The sequence below is a fragment of the Brienomyrus brachyistius genome, chromosome 21 (assembly GCF_023856365.1).
Source record: "Brienomyrus brachyistius isolate T26 chromosome 21, BBRACH_0.4, whole genome shotgun sequence".
Classification (NCBI taxonomy): Eukaryota; Metazoa; Chordata; class Actinopteri; order Osteoglossiformes; family Mormyridae; genus Brienomyrus; species Brienomyrus brachyistius.
Window position 1 is genome coordinate 15,438,539 of NC_064553.1, and position 13,903 is coordinate 15,452,441.

The window sequence follows — 13,903 nt, forward strand, 5'->3', positions numbered from 1 at the left end:
CAGCAGCTCAGACTATTGGGTTTCAACACCCCTCTGTGTAACTAGATCCTGGACTTCCTGGCTGAGTGACCAGAGACAGTCCATTTGGGTAACATCTCCAGCACCACCATGCTGGGCACTGATGGCCCCCAAGGCTGCATGCTAACCCCACTCATATTCACCCTGCTGGCACATCACTCTACTGCCCAGCACATTACAAGTGACATCATCAAGTTTACTGGGTACACAACAACAATCGTGAGTGCGCATACCGACTAGAGGTGGAACAGCTCACGGACTGGAGCAAGAGCAGCGATCTGTCTCTGTGGACGAAACAAAAGAGATGATTGTCAAATATCTAGGTTGTCCACTCCCCATTGACCATAGAGTGATCTGCAGTGGAGATAGTCAGGAGCACCAAATCTCTTGGAGTAGACCTGGCAAAAGTGTTCACCTGGACTGTCAACACTATCCTTGACAAGAATGGACAACAGCCTCCCCACTTCCTGAGACAGCTGCGGAATGCAACACTACCAGCCCCGTCACCAAGACCTCTCTGCACCAAAGACACTTTCCACAATCACTAGACGTGCAAAACCTCTACCATCACAGAAGACCTCTGCTCTCCTTCCCAAGATCTCTCTGTCGTGCTCCAATCTGGCAGAAAGTACAGGAACATCTGAACCAGTTCTGCTAGGTTCAGCAATTGGCTGTCAGGATATCTTACTGCATACCCATTCCTGTGAACATGCACCCCACCCCCCCGCGCTCCCCCAGTCACTTTAACTTATCATTTAACGATTTAATAATTTCTACTAAATTTATTCCAGCATTATACGCTGCTGTATTTATTGTTTACACACAGGTTGCACTTTGCATTTAAACAGCCCCGCCCTGCCTCGCACTGTTCTGTGTTTTGCACGTTAAGTACTGTGAAACCCTTCCTTTGTCAATCGCTGTTTGTTGTTGCTGTTTATATGTATGACAACAAAGGCCACTTGACCAAATCACATCTGACACGGAACGCAATTTGGCTGCTGGTCCTGTAGCGATACTCACAGAGCAGCAGGGGGAGCCACCTCACCGCACTGCTTTTTCTGACAGTGGCACGCAGCGCGTCTATTTAAATGCTGCTTTGGTGTCGTCCCTGGCACAAAAACAATGAGGGTATGTGAAGATTGTAGTAGTGCTTCGTGCATCTGCACTTTTTTCGTGTTGTGCTTATCGAATTTCGCAGGACATCATCCATGGAGCATTTTCACTTTTCTCCTCTAGTCTTTCGCTATTAGTGAACAGCAAATAAATCGTCAAACCATGCACAGATTATGTGATTAGATAAATTCGATATGATATATGATATATCGAATATATACACACACACACAGTGACAAAAACGTTAAGCACCCGGAAGGAGTGGTAGAAATGGAATAAATGTGCACGTGGTAAAAGAAAGGTCATGTGACTGTATCGTAAAGATTATGATATTAGATCAATAACAGAGATGGAAGTATGGGCACACTGCTGGGTCCACGTCAGTATGGTGTGCACGATATGACCACCCGGCGTCATGCAAACCCCACAATACGACCCCTATCAAACTCCGTCAAGTGCTAATAACGCTGTCTAATGCGTTTCCGTGGCATCCTCTGTGTCTGGTAACTAGACGTGCCAGCTCCTTGCAAACTGAATCATTCACATACCCACTGCAGGTCTGCACGTGCAGATTACATCATAAAAGTACCATTACGTCTGGGCGCTTAACTTTTTTTGTCACTAAGAGTATATTGCCCGAAATTTCAGATACGAAATCTGAAACAGGTGTTCTGACATATCATTATACCCATCGAATCATTCTAAGGGCTATTCCGCATGCGCATTCTCGCAACACGTCCATGAAATGGTTGCTCCTCGTCCTGTTGTAGGTCTCATGTTTTTCCTAGGCTTTTATGTTTTACGCCGTTTCCTTGAAAATCATGAATTTTATTATATTAAATTATAATGCATTTTTATTTTCAGTAATAAAGGCCACTTCATGCTTGAGTTTCTAAACTGATTTCGTTATGGTTATAGCCAATGCAACTCTTTAAAACCATGTCATCCGAAGCTAGAATGCTGTTATTAACTTCTGTGTTGTTTATTATGGTACATCATGCATTTTTATGTTTATTATAGAAACCCAGGTTCCGTGTGTTGTGACCGAATGAAACCAAATTAAATATCGGGGACTGGGGGTGCACGTCCCCCTTGGTTTGTACGCCGGTGGATGATGGGAAGGAATCGGAATTCTGTGTTTTTTGGACTCATGAATAAGTAATTAGATGTAAATGAGGATGCTGGTGCGGGTCCCTCTGCAGGAAGAAGGTGGCGGCCGGGCAGCGTCCCTCTGGCGCTTTGCGGAATGGAAGTGGGCTTCGATAATGCGGTCACTATCCCGACCACCTCAGTGTGAAATGAGTTGTTTTTATTCCATGAATAACTCTGGTCTGTGGGCTCTACCAACCTTGTGTGAAGGCGGTCTGAGGCAGTTACCTGTACCTCATTACAGATACTGTAGACGTGTTAAACATACAGGGATTTTATTGTATGGAAAGTTTTCCACGCGATGGTAAGCCGTTGTAGATTTAATTAATTTCTGGAAGATATCGCTCATTCACTTCTAACTAGTATGAATGCAAATTCTTCATAGCAGAAATTCAGTTGTAATTAGTTATAATGATATCTGAAATTCTGATATCTGAAATTCGACTTGAGCTAGATAAAACGCATTAGATTGATATCAGAAATTTAAATCTAACCAGTTAGAATTTCAATTCCATTTATATTAACGCGAGTTGGAATTTGAACTAGTTAGTTGGGTTTAATGCGTGGGAGGAGCTGAGTAAACTGCAGAGAACGTAACTCTGCTGCTGTAAGCCCCATTATGACGTACTGCAGTTGTATCTGGGAAATGGGGGAATTAATTTATTTGGGGGGTGTAGGGATGTGGCCATGAGCTTTTAAATGAAAAAAAAAAAAAACCACTTTGGCTCACATTTTGTTAAACACCAAAAATAGGTCACCGTTCACATTCAGTATAATGATATAGGTTGAGTTTACCTGGTGAATTGTCATTGTGTCATTATTGGACTGAGTGATGGAGGCCTTGAGTACATGCTTAAAGATCTTCTGTAATTACAAACAGCCTCACAGAAGAATGTTGTACGGCATTCAAAGAGTGCTGTCGTTTTCGATGTATCTGTCTCGCATGCCACAGAGCAATCTACCAGATTCTATTATGTTCCTCTAAACACCATCAGGGGCATCTGTGCAGTTCCTCTCACGTGAAGCCTTTAAGAAATAGTGGCAGGTTTAAATTAAGGCCCTGAATTTGTTCAGATTACTGGTTTATATTGTGAAGGTGCTTACGTAACGAAGGTAGTGCTTCTCCAATACAGGTTTCTGGGCTGTGGCAAACTGATTTTCAAGTGTGATGACAGGACAGGAAGTGACATGGGAGTTTGATGTCTTGAGTGGCATGACAGGACAGGAAGTGACATGGGAGTTTGATGTCTTGAGTGGCATAGCATAAGGCTTGTTCATTATGTATCAGTCACACGTTAAGATAGACATCAAATTAAAAAATTAGGCGGAAGCACTAAAGTTGTGCTGAAGCGTTTCGTCTTGCATTCGGCATCAAACATTTATTGCGGGAAAGCAGCCAGTTCTTGGTGTTACCTGCAGGGTAAGATGGCGTGACCTGGTGTCTGGGGGTCGTGTATCTCAGCCTTTGCTGCTCCAGGATGTTATTCTTCAGAGGGAAACTGGGAAGGAAATACGAACAAAATGTTAGAATGCTGATGACGGACCGGGAAGTGACACTGTGGGCCTGATAATGTTACTTGCATTGCCTGTGGTGTGACAACCAATCAAACTTAAAAATACACGTCTCATCTTTTCCTTGGAGGTATTCAGCATCTTTTCCACAGAGGTTCACTGTATGCATTTAAACTTCATCCGAGATAAAGAGCTTTGTCAACCGAAATCCACCATCTTATCTTCGGAGTCTTCAGGTTTTCCATAAGACACTTCATCTTCTTCTTGGAGGATGCAAGTTTTTGGTTGAGTATCCTGGATTTGCAGCTATGTGTCATAAGACCTTGTCCTCCATAGTCATGAGACCCTGTCCTTTCCTTTGGTGGAGTTAAACATTTTTCCAGAGACTGCCGGAAGGCACCCGGCTGCAGTGCGGGACTCAATACCATGGCAGCGGTCAGTGGCTCATGCGGCCGGTACCACCCCGTGCTGCAGACATCTACTGGGGCCTGCTGGAGCCTGGCTATGCGGGCATCCTCCTGGATCTCACTCCTCGAGCCCTACATCCCTCCACCCGATCCACCTCATGTGACTCTGTTCTATGATAGGGATAGCACTGAGTGGTACGAGGAGCTTAATTTGGAACAGCTGGAAGGCCATAAATGGCAAGTTGCTTCCCAAGACATCTATGTGGGCCCCGAGGGGGTGGCCTCAGCTACCATCCTCACTTCCGAGCAGCAGCCTTGGTATAGGATGGGTCAGGAGGCGGTTCCCCACATTTCACTCGCCCTGCACCCCAGACATCAGGCCAAAGATCTCGGCCCCATGGTCAAAAGGGCATGAGAAACTGGGGACTGGGTGGAGACCCAGATCCCGGCTGTCATCTTCTCCCCCACGTGCAGTACATACTGCATTAAAGTGTCGGCCCAGGACGCCGTCACCCTTCAGCATGACCAGATATCACGGGACCATGGGAGGGAAAAAATGGACCACCCGGACGCTAAAGTCCTGGGGGCCTCCCTCCCAGATTCCTTGTGGTCCCAGAGCCCCACAGATGTAGGCCACTTTCATTGCTCCCCCATTGCGTTCGAACTCCGCCCCGGGGAAGGGCCCCTATGGATCGGACAGTACCCCCACAAACCGGCCACAGAGGAAGGAATAGCAGAGACCATTGAAGGGTTAATCTCGGTCGGGGTGTTGGAACCCTCCTGCTTTGCCTGGAATACACCCATTCTCCCAGTAGAAAAGGCAGGTACAGGTATATATCGAATGGCCCATGATCTGCGCTCCATTAACAACCTCCTGCTGACCCCCACCATCCCAGTCCCGAACCCCTATGTGACTCACCAATCTGGCCCCAGAACAAAAGTGGTTCACTTTTGGTTCGCAGCTCATATCTTGAATGAACTTGGATTTGGTTCAAAACACTGAGCATTAATCACGGTCTCTCTGAAACAGTGTTAGAAATATTTAACCTTATCCTCGAATGTTGACATTTTGGGGAACTGAATCTTGCAGTTGGAGGCTCTGAGGTTGTAATCCAGAGACTCAACCTTTTCACTGGAATCTCTCAGACTCTGTTGGGGAGCTTTAACGTTTTCCTTGAAAGGTTGTTAGTCACTGTCTGCTTTGCATTTGGGAGCCTGGGAGTCCTTTTTGAGACTCTCATTTGTCCTTAGGGTATCTGAGGCTCTTCCTGAATTGTCACTGTGCTCTTATGTTCTTGAATAGACCAAACCTCTTTATTGGAGACCATGAGTCTTTGATCAAGGGCTAAGAATCGCCGTTGTTCATTGCTAGAAGCTTGATTGTTCTGTGCAGTAATACCATGTTAAGAAGGACCCCACAGGTAGGAACCTCTGGGCTCAGTTCACAGGTGAACTACAGATCTTAATTCTCCTAGTTAAGAAAAGACACAATTAATACTCTTCAGTTCTCTCACAGCTAAGAATATTTTCTGCCACCGAATTAATTCTGTCACAGTTCTTGTTCATTTCTTGTCACTGGACAAAAACATCAATCCCTGACCCTCCCAACAGGTAGGAGTATCATAGCTCAGTTTCATACTGGTAGACTAACCTTATCTTAATTCTCTCGATTTAGAAAGGACACGACTTTTAATTAAAAGTATCATACTTATACTCCAGCTCAGTCACAGCTAAGAATATTTTCTACTGCATTATTTCCGAGAGCTCGTACTCTTCTCTAACTCTCCTCGTTAGGAAGATGTCAGAACAATGCGACAGCACACTGTTGCTTAATATAGGCCTGTGCTATGTTGGTTGTCTTAGCCACTGCAACAGTCAATTACGCTCAACCTCCTTTTGGCTATTGAATCCGAAAAGTATGTGCTGTAACCTTGATGTACTTGGTACTTTTTATGCTTACTAAAGCTTTCACTTTCATTAATTAACAGTACTTTTCAAAAGTAACCGCATGTTTCGATCTTTATTTATACATATGCACCTTAAACTACTGGTCTAGCTGACTTGAAGGCAGGTTCGTTCAGGAGAGACCCGGAAAATGTAACTCACCTAATACAGATTTCGAATGACGTCAGCTTGCAAAAAGATGTTAGCTTCAGTCTGCAGATCCTTGTCCGATGAATTCTTCTCAGCCTCTCCTGGTTGGATCGGCGATTGTTAGATTCCCATTGTTTTGCCCTTAAAGCGATGCTCTAATCAGAGTCACTCTCTTTGGGAGGAATGAGTTTTCCAGATGTCCTCTGGTGCAGCAGATGTTCTTACGCACAGCCTTCTCAACCTTCTCCAGGATTTTTTGCTGAGTGGGTGGCCATGCCATGGCTACTTGGGAATGCTTCCACCCATCTAGAGAAGTATATCCTGGAATCTTCCACATTTAGACAGTGTTATATAGTCCAGTTGCAGGTGTCGAAGTGGACCGGGGGTCTTAATTTTGGTGCCAGGATTGTTCCTTTCACATGTTACACAGTTGCGAATTACAGGTCATGCTTGTGCATGGAACGTGGAGTCTCACCAGGCCTGGTTGAACCTGGTTGAACCATTTTGTTTTCACCTGCCTGTGCCAGTGAGTGGATCTGTGTAGACAGATATGGTAAAAGACCTTCTGGGGCGACTGTCCGAACTCCATGTCTCCAGATGTTATCTTCATGTGATGTTATCTTCATGGTCTCCATCCATGTCCATACCTTTTCTCTTAGGGCTCTCTTTTGTATTTGCTTTATGTTAGATATTAATTCTTCTTCCCTTTCTAATTTCCTTAATTGTACCCCTGGGTCTTGATCCCACTCCTTTGCAGATTGTTTAGCACTGTCTGTTAAGGCATTGCCTTTGGTCTGACTTGTGTGGTCTCTTGTGTCCGCTTTTACTTTCAATACCGTTGCTGTTAGCCGGAGAGACTCAAGTAGCTCTTGTACTAAGTGTCCTTACTTTATTGGAGCGCTGGCTGCAGTCAGGAATCATCCACAACTGTCCAAAATCACGACTGACTCCAAAACCATGTCAGAAGCTTGTGTAGATGTTAGCCGATCTTCCACTGGCTAATTTGCCTGCTTCAATTAAGGCTTTTAGTTCTGCTTGCTGGGCTGATGTACCTAATCTTTTTTTCTAGGATCCCTTTGTAGGATCACCAGAGATCATATGATCCTTTTGCTAGGATTACCAAAGATCATCTGGGAATCAACTCCTTCCTGGCTCATTATTTTTAGGGTGAAACAACAGAATCTGCTTTGGGTTTTCCTTCAAGGTCAAAATCTTTCCTTCAAAGACCTCCATGCTTTCATACGTGCTGGTCTAAACATCATTGAAGTCCTCCTCTACGCTTTCATTATAGTCACACATCTGGGCCACGGACATATGCTGCAATTCTTTAGCCTTCTTTAGCTCCCCTGTTGGAGCCTGTATCCAAGTGCAGCCACATCTGAATTATGAGCATAATGAGGGCTAACAGCGGAATCACAATGTCAAAAACAACACAGTTTTAACCTTGAGTATGATTTTCTGTTTTGATGAAGCATTTTAAGCTGTCACAAGAGGGTTCCTCTATCGCCATGCTTTTGTTAAAGCTCAGCTTCATGAGTAAGTCGTTGACGGGAGCAGGACATTGTACAGCTCATTGAATGCTCTCTCCACACAATCCAAAAAAGCACATCTGGGTGTCTTGGTGCACACAGAACAGCAGGGGGAGCCACTACCTTATGACGAGCTGCCTGACTGCAGCACGCAGCGTCCATTTAAATACTGGCCTTAGCCGCCTTCCCTGGTCTAGGCCAGAAAGTGGCTTTGCCGCAGTTTGGCACAGAAACGTCATCTGCGCTATTTTCCGTGCTCGGAGGGCGATGTGCTAATTTCGAGCTGGGTTTGAGGATTATCAGTGTCCCAGAGTTCAGCATGACATCAGCCGTGCCGTATTTTGGTTTTTCTTTTCATTTTTCCCTCATGCCTTTCTTTTATTTGACCGGGACACTGAAGTGAGATTGCAGTTTGCGTTTCATCAATTGCATTTAGCCAGGTCGTTCGTTTGAAAATTGCAGGAAGCATGTTAAAATGCATGGTTTTCTGTGCGCCGGTGTCTGAAATGACCTGTTCTGTATGTTTAGAGGGCTGGTGTCTGCGGTTGATATGGGTAATTTTTCCATCTTCTTTCAGAGATAAGTAATCAGATACATAATAATGAATAATGTTCCTTATTGCTGCCTGAGGCTGTCCTCTGGCCCACATTGAAACGTGACAGATGCTTGGGTCGCCGGGCCCCACCGGCGTGTGTGTGTGTGTGTGTGTGTGTGTGTGTGTGTGTATGAGACCGCCCTCATTCAGTGATGTGGCTTAGCGGATTACTGCACTTTGACGCTGAATGCCGTCTGATCCGTCGATACGCTACCGAGGAGCGGGGAATCGGTTGAGCTCTCTCCTTGGGGCTCATGAATAAGTAATTGGATGGAAATTAAGCCCAGCAGGATAATTATGCTGCGCGCAGTTTAGAAATGCATCCCAATAAATACGTCATAAGTACCCGAAAGCATTTTAACACATAAAGGGATCTGTAACATCGGTCTGATTTCTCAGAACCGACTGGTTGATGGTACTGAGGTCAGTCGATCAGCATCTGTCTGGCTTTGCCCTTCACCGCCTGGTCATTTGGACGGCAACACTAAAGCAGATGGTAACATGCAGCTGTAGGATTCACATCCAGGTTTGCCAAAGCCCTTACGAGCCTCCCCACCTTGTGCCACTGATGTCTGTATCTGACTTTTTAAAATTGCTTTCTGAGTTGATTTGTTAACTTTTTCCTTAATGAAATTTTTGTGGAGCTATTGCTTCCTTTTAACTCCAAGGGCTGTTTCTCAGGTCGTCAGAGATATATCCCAGAAGCACCCCCTCCCATCTTCAGGTATAAAAGGCTAACGGACGTGCCTAGTTGGGGGGGGGGAGAGGGGAGCTATGAAGATGCAGGTAGGTGAGGATCTGCTGCAGCCTTATCAGCGGGTAGCAGGTGCATTGATTTATTTGGGAGGTGTGTGTGGGGAAGGTAGGTTTTCAGTGTTTAATGATTGGGCAGCAGAGAGCTGTGAGAGGCATTGAGATAAGAGTGAGCTCACGGGCGGGGGGGGGGGGGGAGTTCGGATGGAGTGTCCTAAAGGTATGGTGGATCACAGCATCCTGGGGGAGACTCAGCAGGACTTGGTGTCCTGACTGTACAGCACCTCCTCCAGTAGAAGGAGGTGCTAAGCTAAGTGTGATTTTTCCCCACTTTCCTGTGGATGTGAGCTTGGTCGCTTCTGAATTGACTTTGATCGGCGCCAGGCTCTGATCCCCGCAGCAGAGTCCATGGGACTCCTACCGCAGACAGCTCTGTTTCTGCATGTGCCTCGGAAGCAGCCACGTCTGTGAGAGCTTATGAAATTATGGGATGGCGGGACTTATCCGCTGGGCCCGTCTGAGTCTCATAAAGTTCTGACTGGATGACTGTTTCGGGTGGTTTCTCTTTGGATATCGCTGGTGTCGCCGTTACAGGGCTGGTACTTCATTTGTTTGGATGCTGACTTTGTTTCCCTTAAAGGGTTCATCTTAGATATTAATTGTTCTATAAGCAGTTCACTTCTGCTGGCATTGATATTCTGACTGTGCTGTGAGTTCCATTTCTAAGCTTGGGATCCATCCTTGTGGTCACAGTGCTGAGGGGTGGTGTTGTTATGGGATTCCTCCCCCTAGTTGGTTCAGCCCAATAGGAAGTGAGCTGGAACATGTCACAAGTCATCAGTCACTATTAAGGTCACTTAACTGCTTTCTGATATGGAACACAGATGGTGATACCAGCCAATCACGCGGGCTCTGATAATCTTGTCCTGGGGCCGGCTTAACAAGACAGTATTTCTTACTTAACGGAAAACTTGTTGAATTTAACGTAGCCCAGTTTAAGTGGCTTTTATCTTCATTCAATTACATTTAGACCAGACTACCTTAAATCTGCCAAGTTATCCGGGTAAGCAACAAATCCTGCTTTGTGAAACAGGCCCCAGGTCCTAGAAGCCAGAGTTTCTGGAAGCTGGGCGGCTCTGGTTTGTATAGTTAGTGCATGAATTAGCAGGCAGGCAAGTGGGGGTGCAGAGACAGTCTGCAGAGAGCTCCCATTGGCTGGCGGCTGCATGGTTACCCCTACGCCGCTAACACGATTAGTCGCTCCTCAGCGGTGCGTGGTTCTGCTGAGTAATAGTCAAACAGGAAGCTCTTTATCTCACTACTGCAGGCGTGGGGAGCTGCTGCCCCCCCCCCCACCAGAACCAGGCACGTGGGACATGGGAGACCCCGTGTGTGCTACACACAGCTCCACATTAGCATGTGTGACATTTGCCTTGCATCTTGGTCTAAATATAGGAAATACACACGGACCGTAATTATACACAGACCTTAAAATGTTAATTCACAGAAACTGCTTGTATTAATAGTTTTTGAGAGTGTAGTAGGAATACATCATAAACGTGTTGTTGTCACTGCCAGGACTGAGCACTGGGTTAAAATGCATTTGTTGATATTCACTACAAAAAAAGACACTCAAACGAGACTGTCCATCCTCCATGACAGATTTCCCACCTTTTGCTCACAGAAATGATTGAACGGTGCTCACTGGGCCGTCTAAATCAGCTACTTCTGGTTCAGGGTAAAGTCACAGTGACCTTGCTCAGATCCATGATGGAATACAGTGCAGGCATGTCTATGTATGTGATATATTTCTTGGTCCGGGGTTGTGGGTTTGATTCCCGCCCATGGCTCAGCGTGTGGAGCTGATATCTTCACCTTGTGTTTGTGTGCTTCCTCCGCGTTCCTCTGTCCGGCTTCTTTTACAGGATGGACCTCGCGGAATGGCAGTTCGCTGGGGTACTCAAGTGATAATTGAAATACTCTATCGCACAGTTCTGGCTGCAGAGTTAGTGTTTCGGGTTGCTGTCACCCTCTTGCTTCATGGTTCCCTGATGTCACAGGGTTCTTGCAGACGCGTCCTTTGAAGCATGGATGTGTCACAAACTCCGGGCTCCCTCGTGGAAGCTCTCTAGGCCCTGTTTCCCCTCCCTGGGAGCTCAGAGGGGAGGGTGGGTGGGTCATGCTTAACGTTAATGTTCCGGACGTTCGGGGTCCACGGGCTGCGAATCAGTGCTGGCGGTCCCGAAGCCCGACATGAACCCTTTCATTTCTCTCAGGCTTTGTACACCTTCCTCCTTTTGCCTCCCTTGGTTTCTCTCCTTCCTCCTATTTCCCATCCTTCGCTTTTCCATCCAGCATGGAGGAAGCTTCCACGCCCCTCGGCCGCCTTCTTAGCCTCGCTGAGCCTGTGACGGCTGGATCAAAGTGAATCCTTGTGATCTTGTTTTCCAGCTCCTGTCTGCTAGCCCTTCTGGGGTCTCTGCCCCTCCTCCCTGCCGGCGATGGTGTTCCTGTCACAGGAATGTGGGCTGCAGCACGGGGGACTTTGGGGGGAGGGGGGTGGGAGCAGGGGCCTGATAAAACCCCGCCCCTTCATAGGCCAGTGGGCAACATTCATCTTTCCTGCTTTTGTCGAGCCTGACATTCTGTCACCTCTGCTCAGGTAAAGCGGGGGCTCTGAAGCCCCCTCCCTGTTTGTTACTTGGTGTCGGCGCAGTATTTTGGGCAGCCCTGACCACGTTCTCTGCATCTCTGTTCTAGGGGTTCTCTGCGTTCTAGGGGGCCACTTGTGGGGCTCCCAGCTCCTTCATGACACTGCTGTTTTCATACGAAAGCATCACTTGGACTTGTGATAGGTGGCGGGGGGTTAGGGTTAGGGTGTGGTAAAGGTGGCAGGGCTCCTGGGACCTGGATGAGGTGTGTGTGGCCTTCAGTGGTGTCGCCCTCCGATCTGACGCGTGAGAGAGAGGCGCCTTGGAGCAGAGCACGGTATACGGTTTTGATTGGGGGGGTGTTGGCTGTACCTACCTCGCAGTTTGGTTCATGGCAATAACATGCTTCATGGCACTGCCGGCAAACGCAGGCACCCCCACTGAGTAGCCAGATGGCAGAAATGTCCCCCCCCCCAGTGGCCAAGGATGAGAGATTGGGAGCGGGGGTACAGATGGCTGTGTCATGGATGTAAGCGAAGGCTGCGGCACGCATGCTTTCCTTTGGTTGGAAAGGGATGGGGGGGGCAGGGAGGGGTACTCAGCCTGCTGTCCGTCCGCAGCTGAGGGGGCTCCACTCTGGGAGGCAGCGCTCCGGCCTTGTCTCTCCGAGAGCAGACAAAGGGCTGGTACTTATAGACACTCATTAAGGTGCTCTTTGTTCATTACAGTCATTGACAGTGTCCCTCTTTAACTCACCTTCCCTCGTTAACACAGGTGCTGGCTGCACCATCCACGGACAGTCAGCAAGGACAGTAGGGTTAGCATGTAGTGCTTTCGTCTTGTCGGCACTCAGACCTGCGTAAAACACCACCTGCACCCCGGTGGGGGGGAAGTGGACTCTGGTACCGGCCTGCCCACACTGCCATGTGCCCGGTATCTCAGAATAGGCCACTGTGTGCCCCCCCCCGCCCCCCCCCCAATCCGACACCCAGCCAAGGCTTTGGGAGAAACCAGGCGTGTAAGGAAGTGTTACGGGGGGCAGTGACTGCGCTGTGAAAGCAGACGGGCTCAGCATGCAAATTATACAAGCCCTAATAACTTCGTTATACAAGCCGAGAGGAGGGCGGGGCTTGGGCCGGGAGGGGGTGGGTGACCTAGTCCGTTTGCTCTAGAACATTCTAGTTGAAAGGCTTATAGAAGATGATTTTTCTTCAAAGCATGCAGTGCTTTCTTTTATGTGCTGCTCTTTCGGGAATGTTCCAGATATGCGATAACATATACAGTCCTGGGACTTTGTGTGTGTGTGGGGGGGGGGGGGGGGGGGGGGTATTGCTTGGCTCTGTTGCTTGGGAAGTCAGTACATTTTCTGCTGTGGGGGGGGGGGGGGGTGGGTGGATTTAGGGGAAATGGCCATTGAGGTATCGGCAGGGATCATGGGAGACGACTGCTTGCAGACTAGATGTGTGACATCACTGCCTGTCCTTTTATGGGTTTCGGAGCCCGGTGCAGATCGGGTGGGCCTGTCCGACCTCTGACTTTTCTGTCATCTGCATGCTGTGGGTACACAAAGCCGACAGCGACGCTCCTTGGGGCGCGATGCCCGCGGCGGGTGGCGACTGCTTAAGTGCGGCGCGGCGGAGAAACGGCTGCCTGTCTTCCATGCTCGTCTTTGTTCCACCTTCCTCTGCTACATTCAGCAGCTCCCCTCCGTCTCCGCCTGTCTGATGGCTGTGTGTGCCGGGCTGGTGGCTCGTGCTTCCGTGATTTTGTTAAATCCGAGGAGGGGGTGGTGGTGTTTGGTGTGTACTAAGCTTTGACAGCCCCTCCCCCCCCCCCTGACTGCTGTGGCTGATTTTTTTTTATTTTTTTCTCCCTTCCCTCCCCTCCCGTGTCCTTGGCCTTTTTTCCTGGGGTGTTATATAATGGTGTGGGTAGAGGCAGTGCAGCAGGGTGAACGATGCACGCGCAGTCGGTGCAAGGAAGACGCGTGCCGCGTAAACGCAGCGAGCACACAACACGCAGTAAACGGCGCGCAGAAATGTGGCAGTGTGTATGTATCTGCGTGTGCTTGTGCGTGTGTGT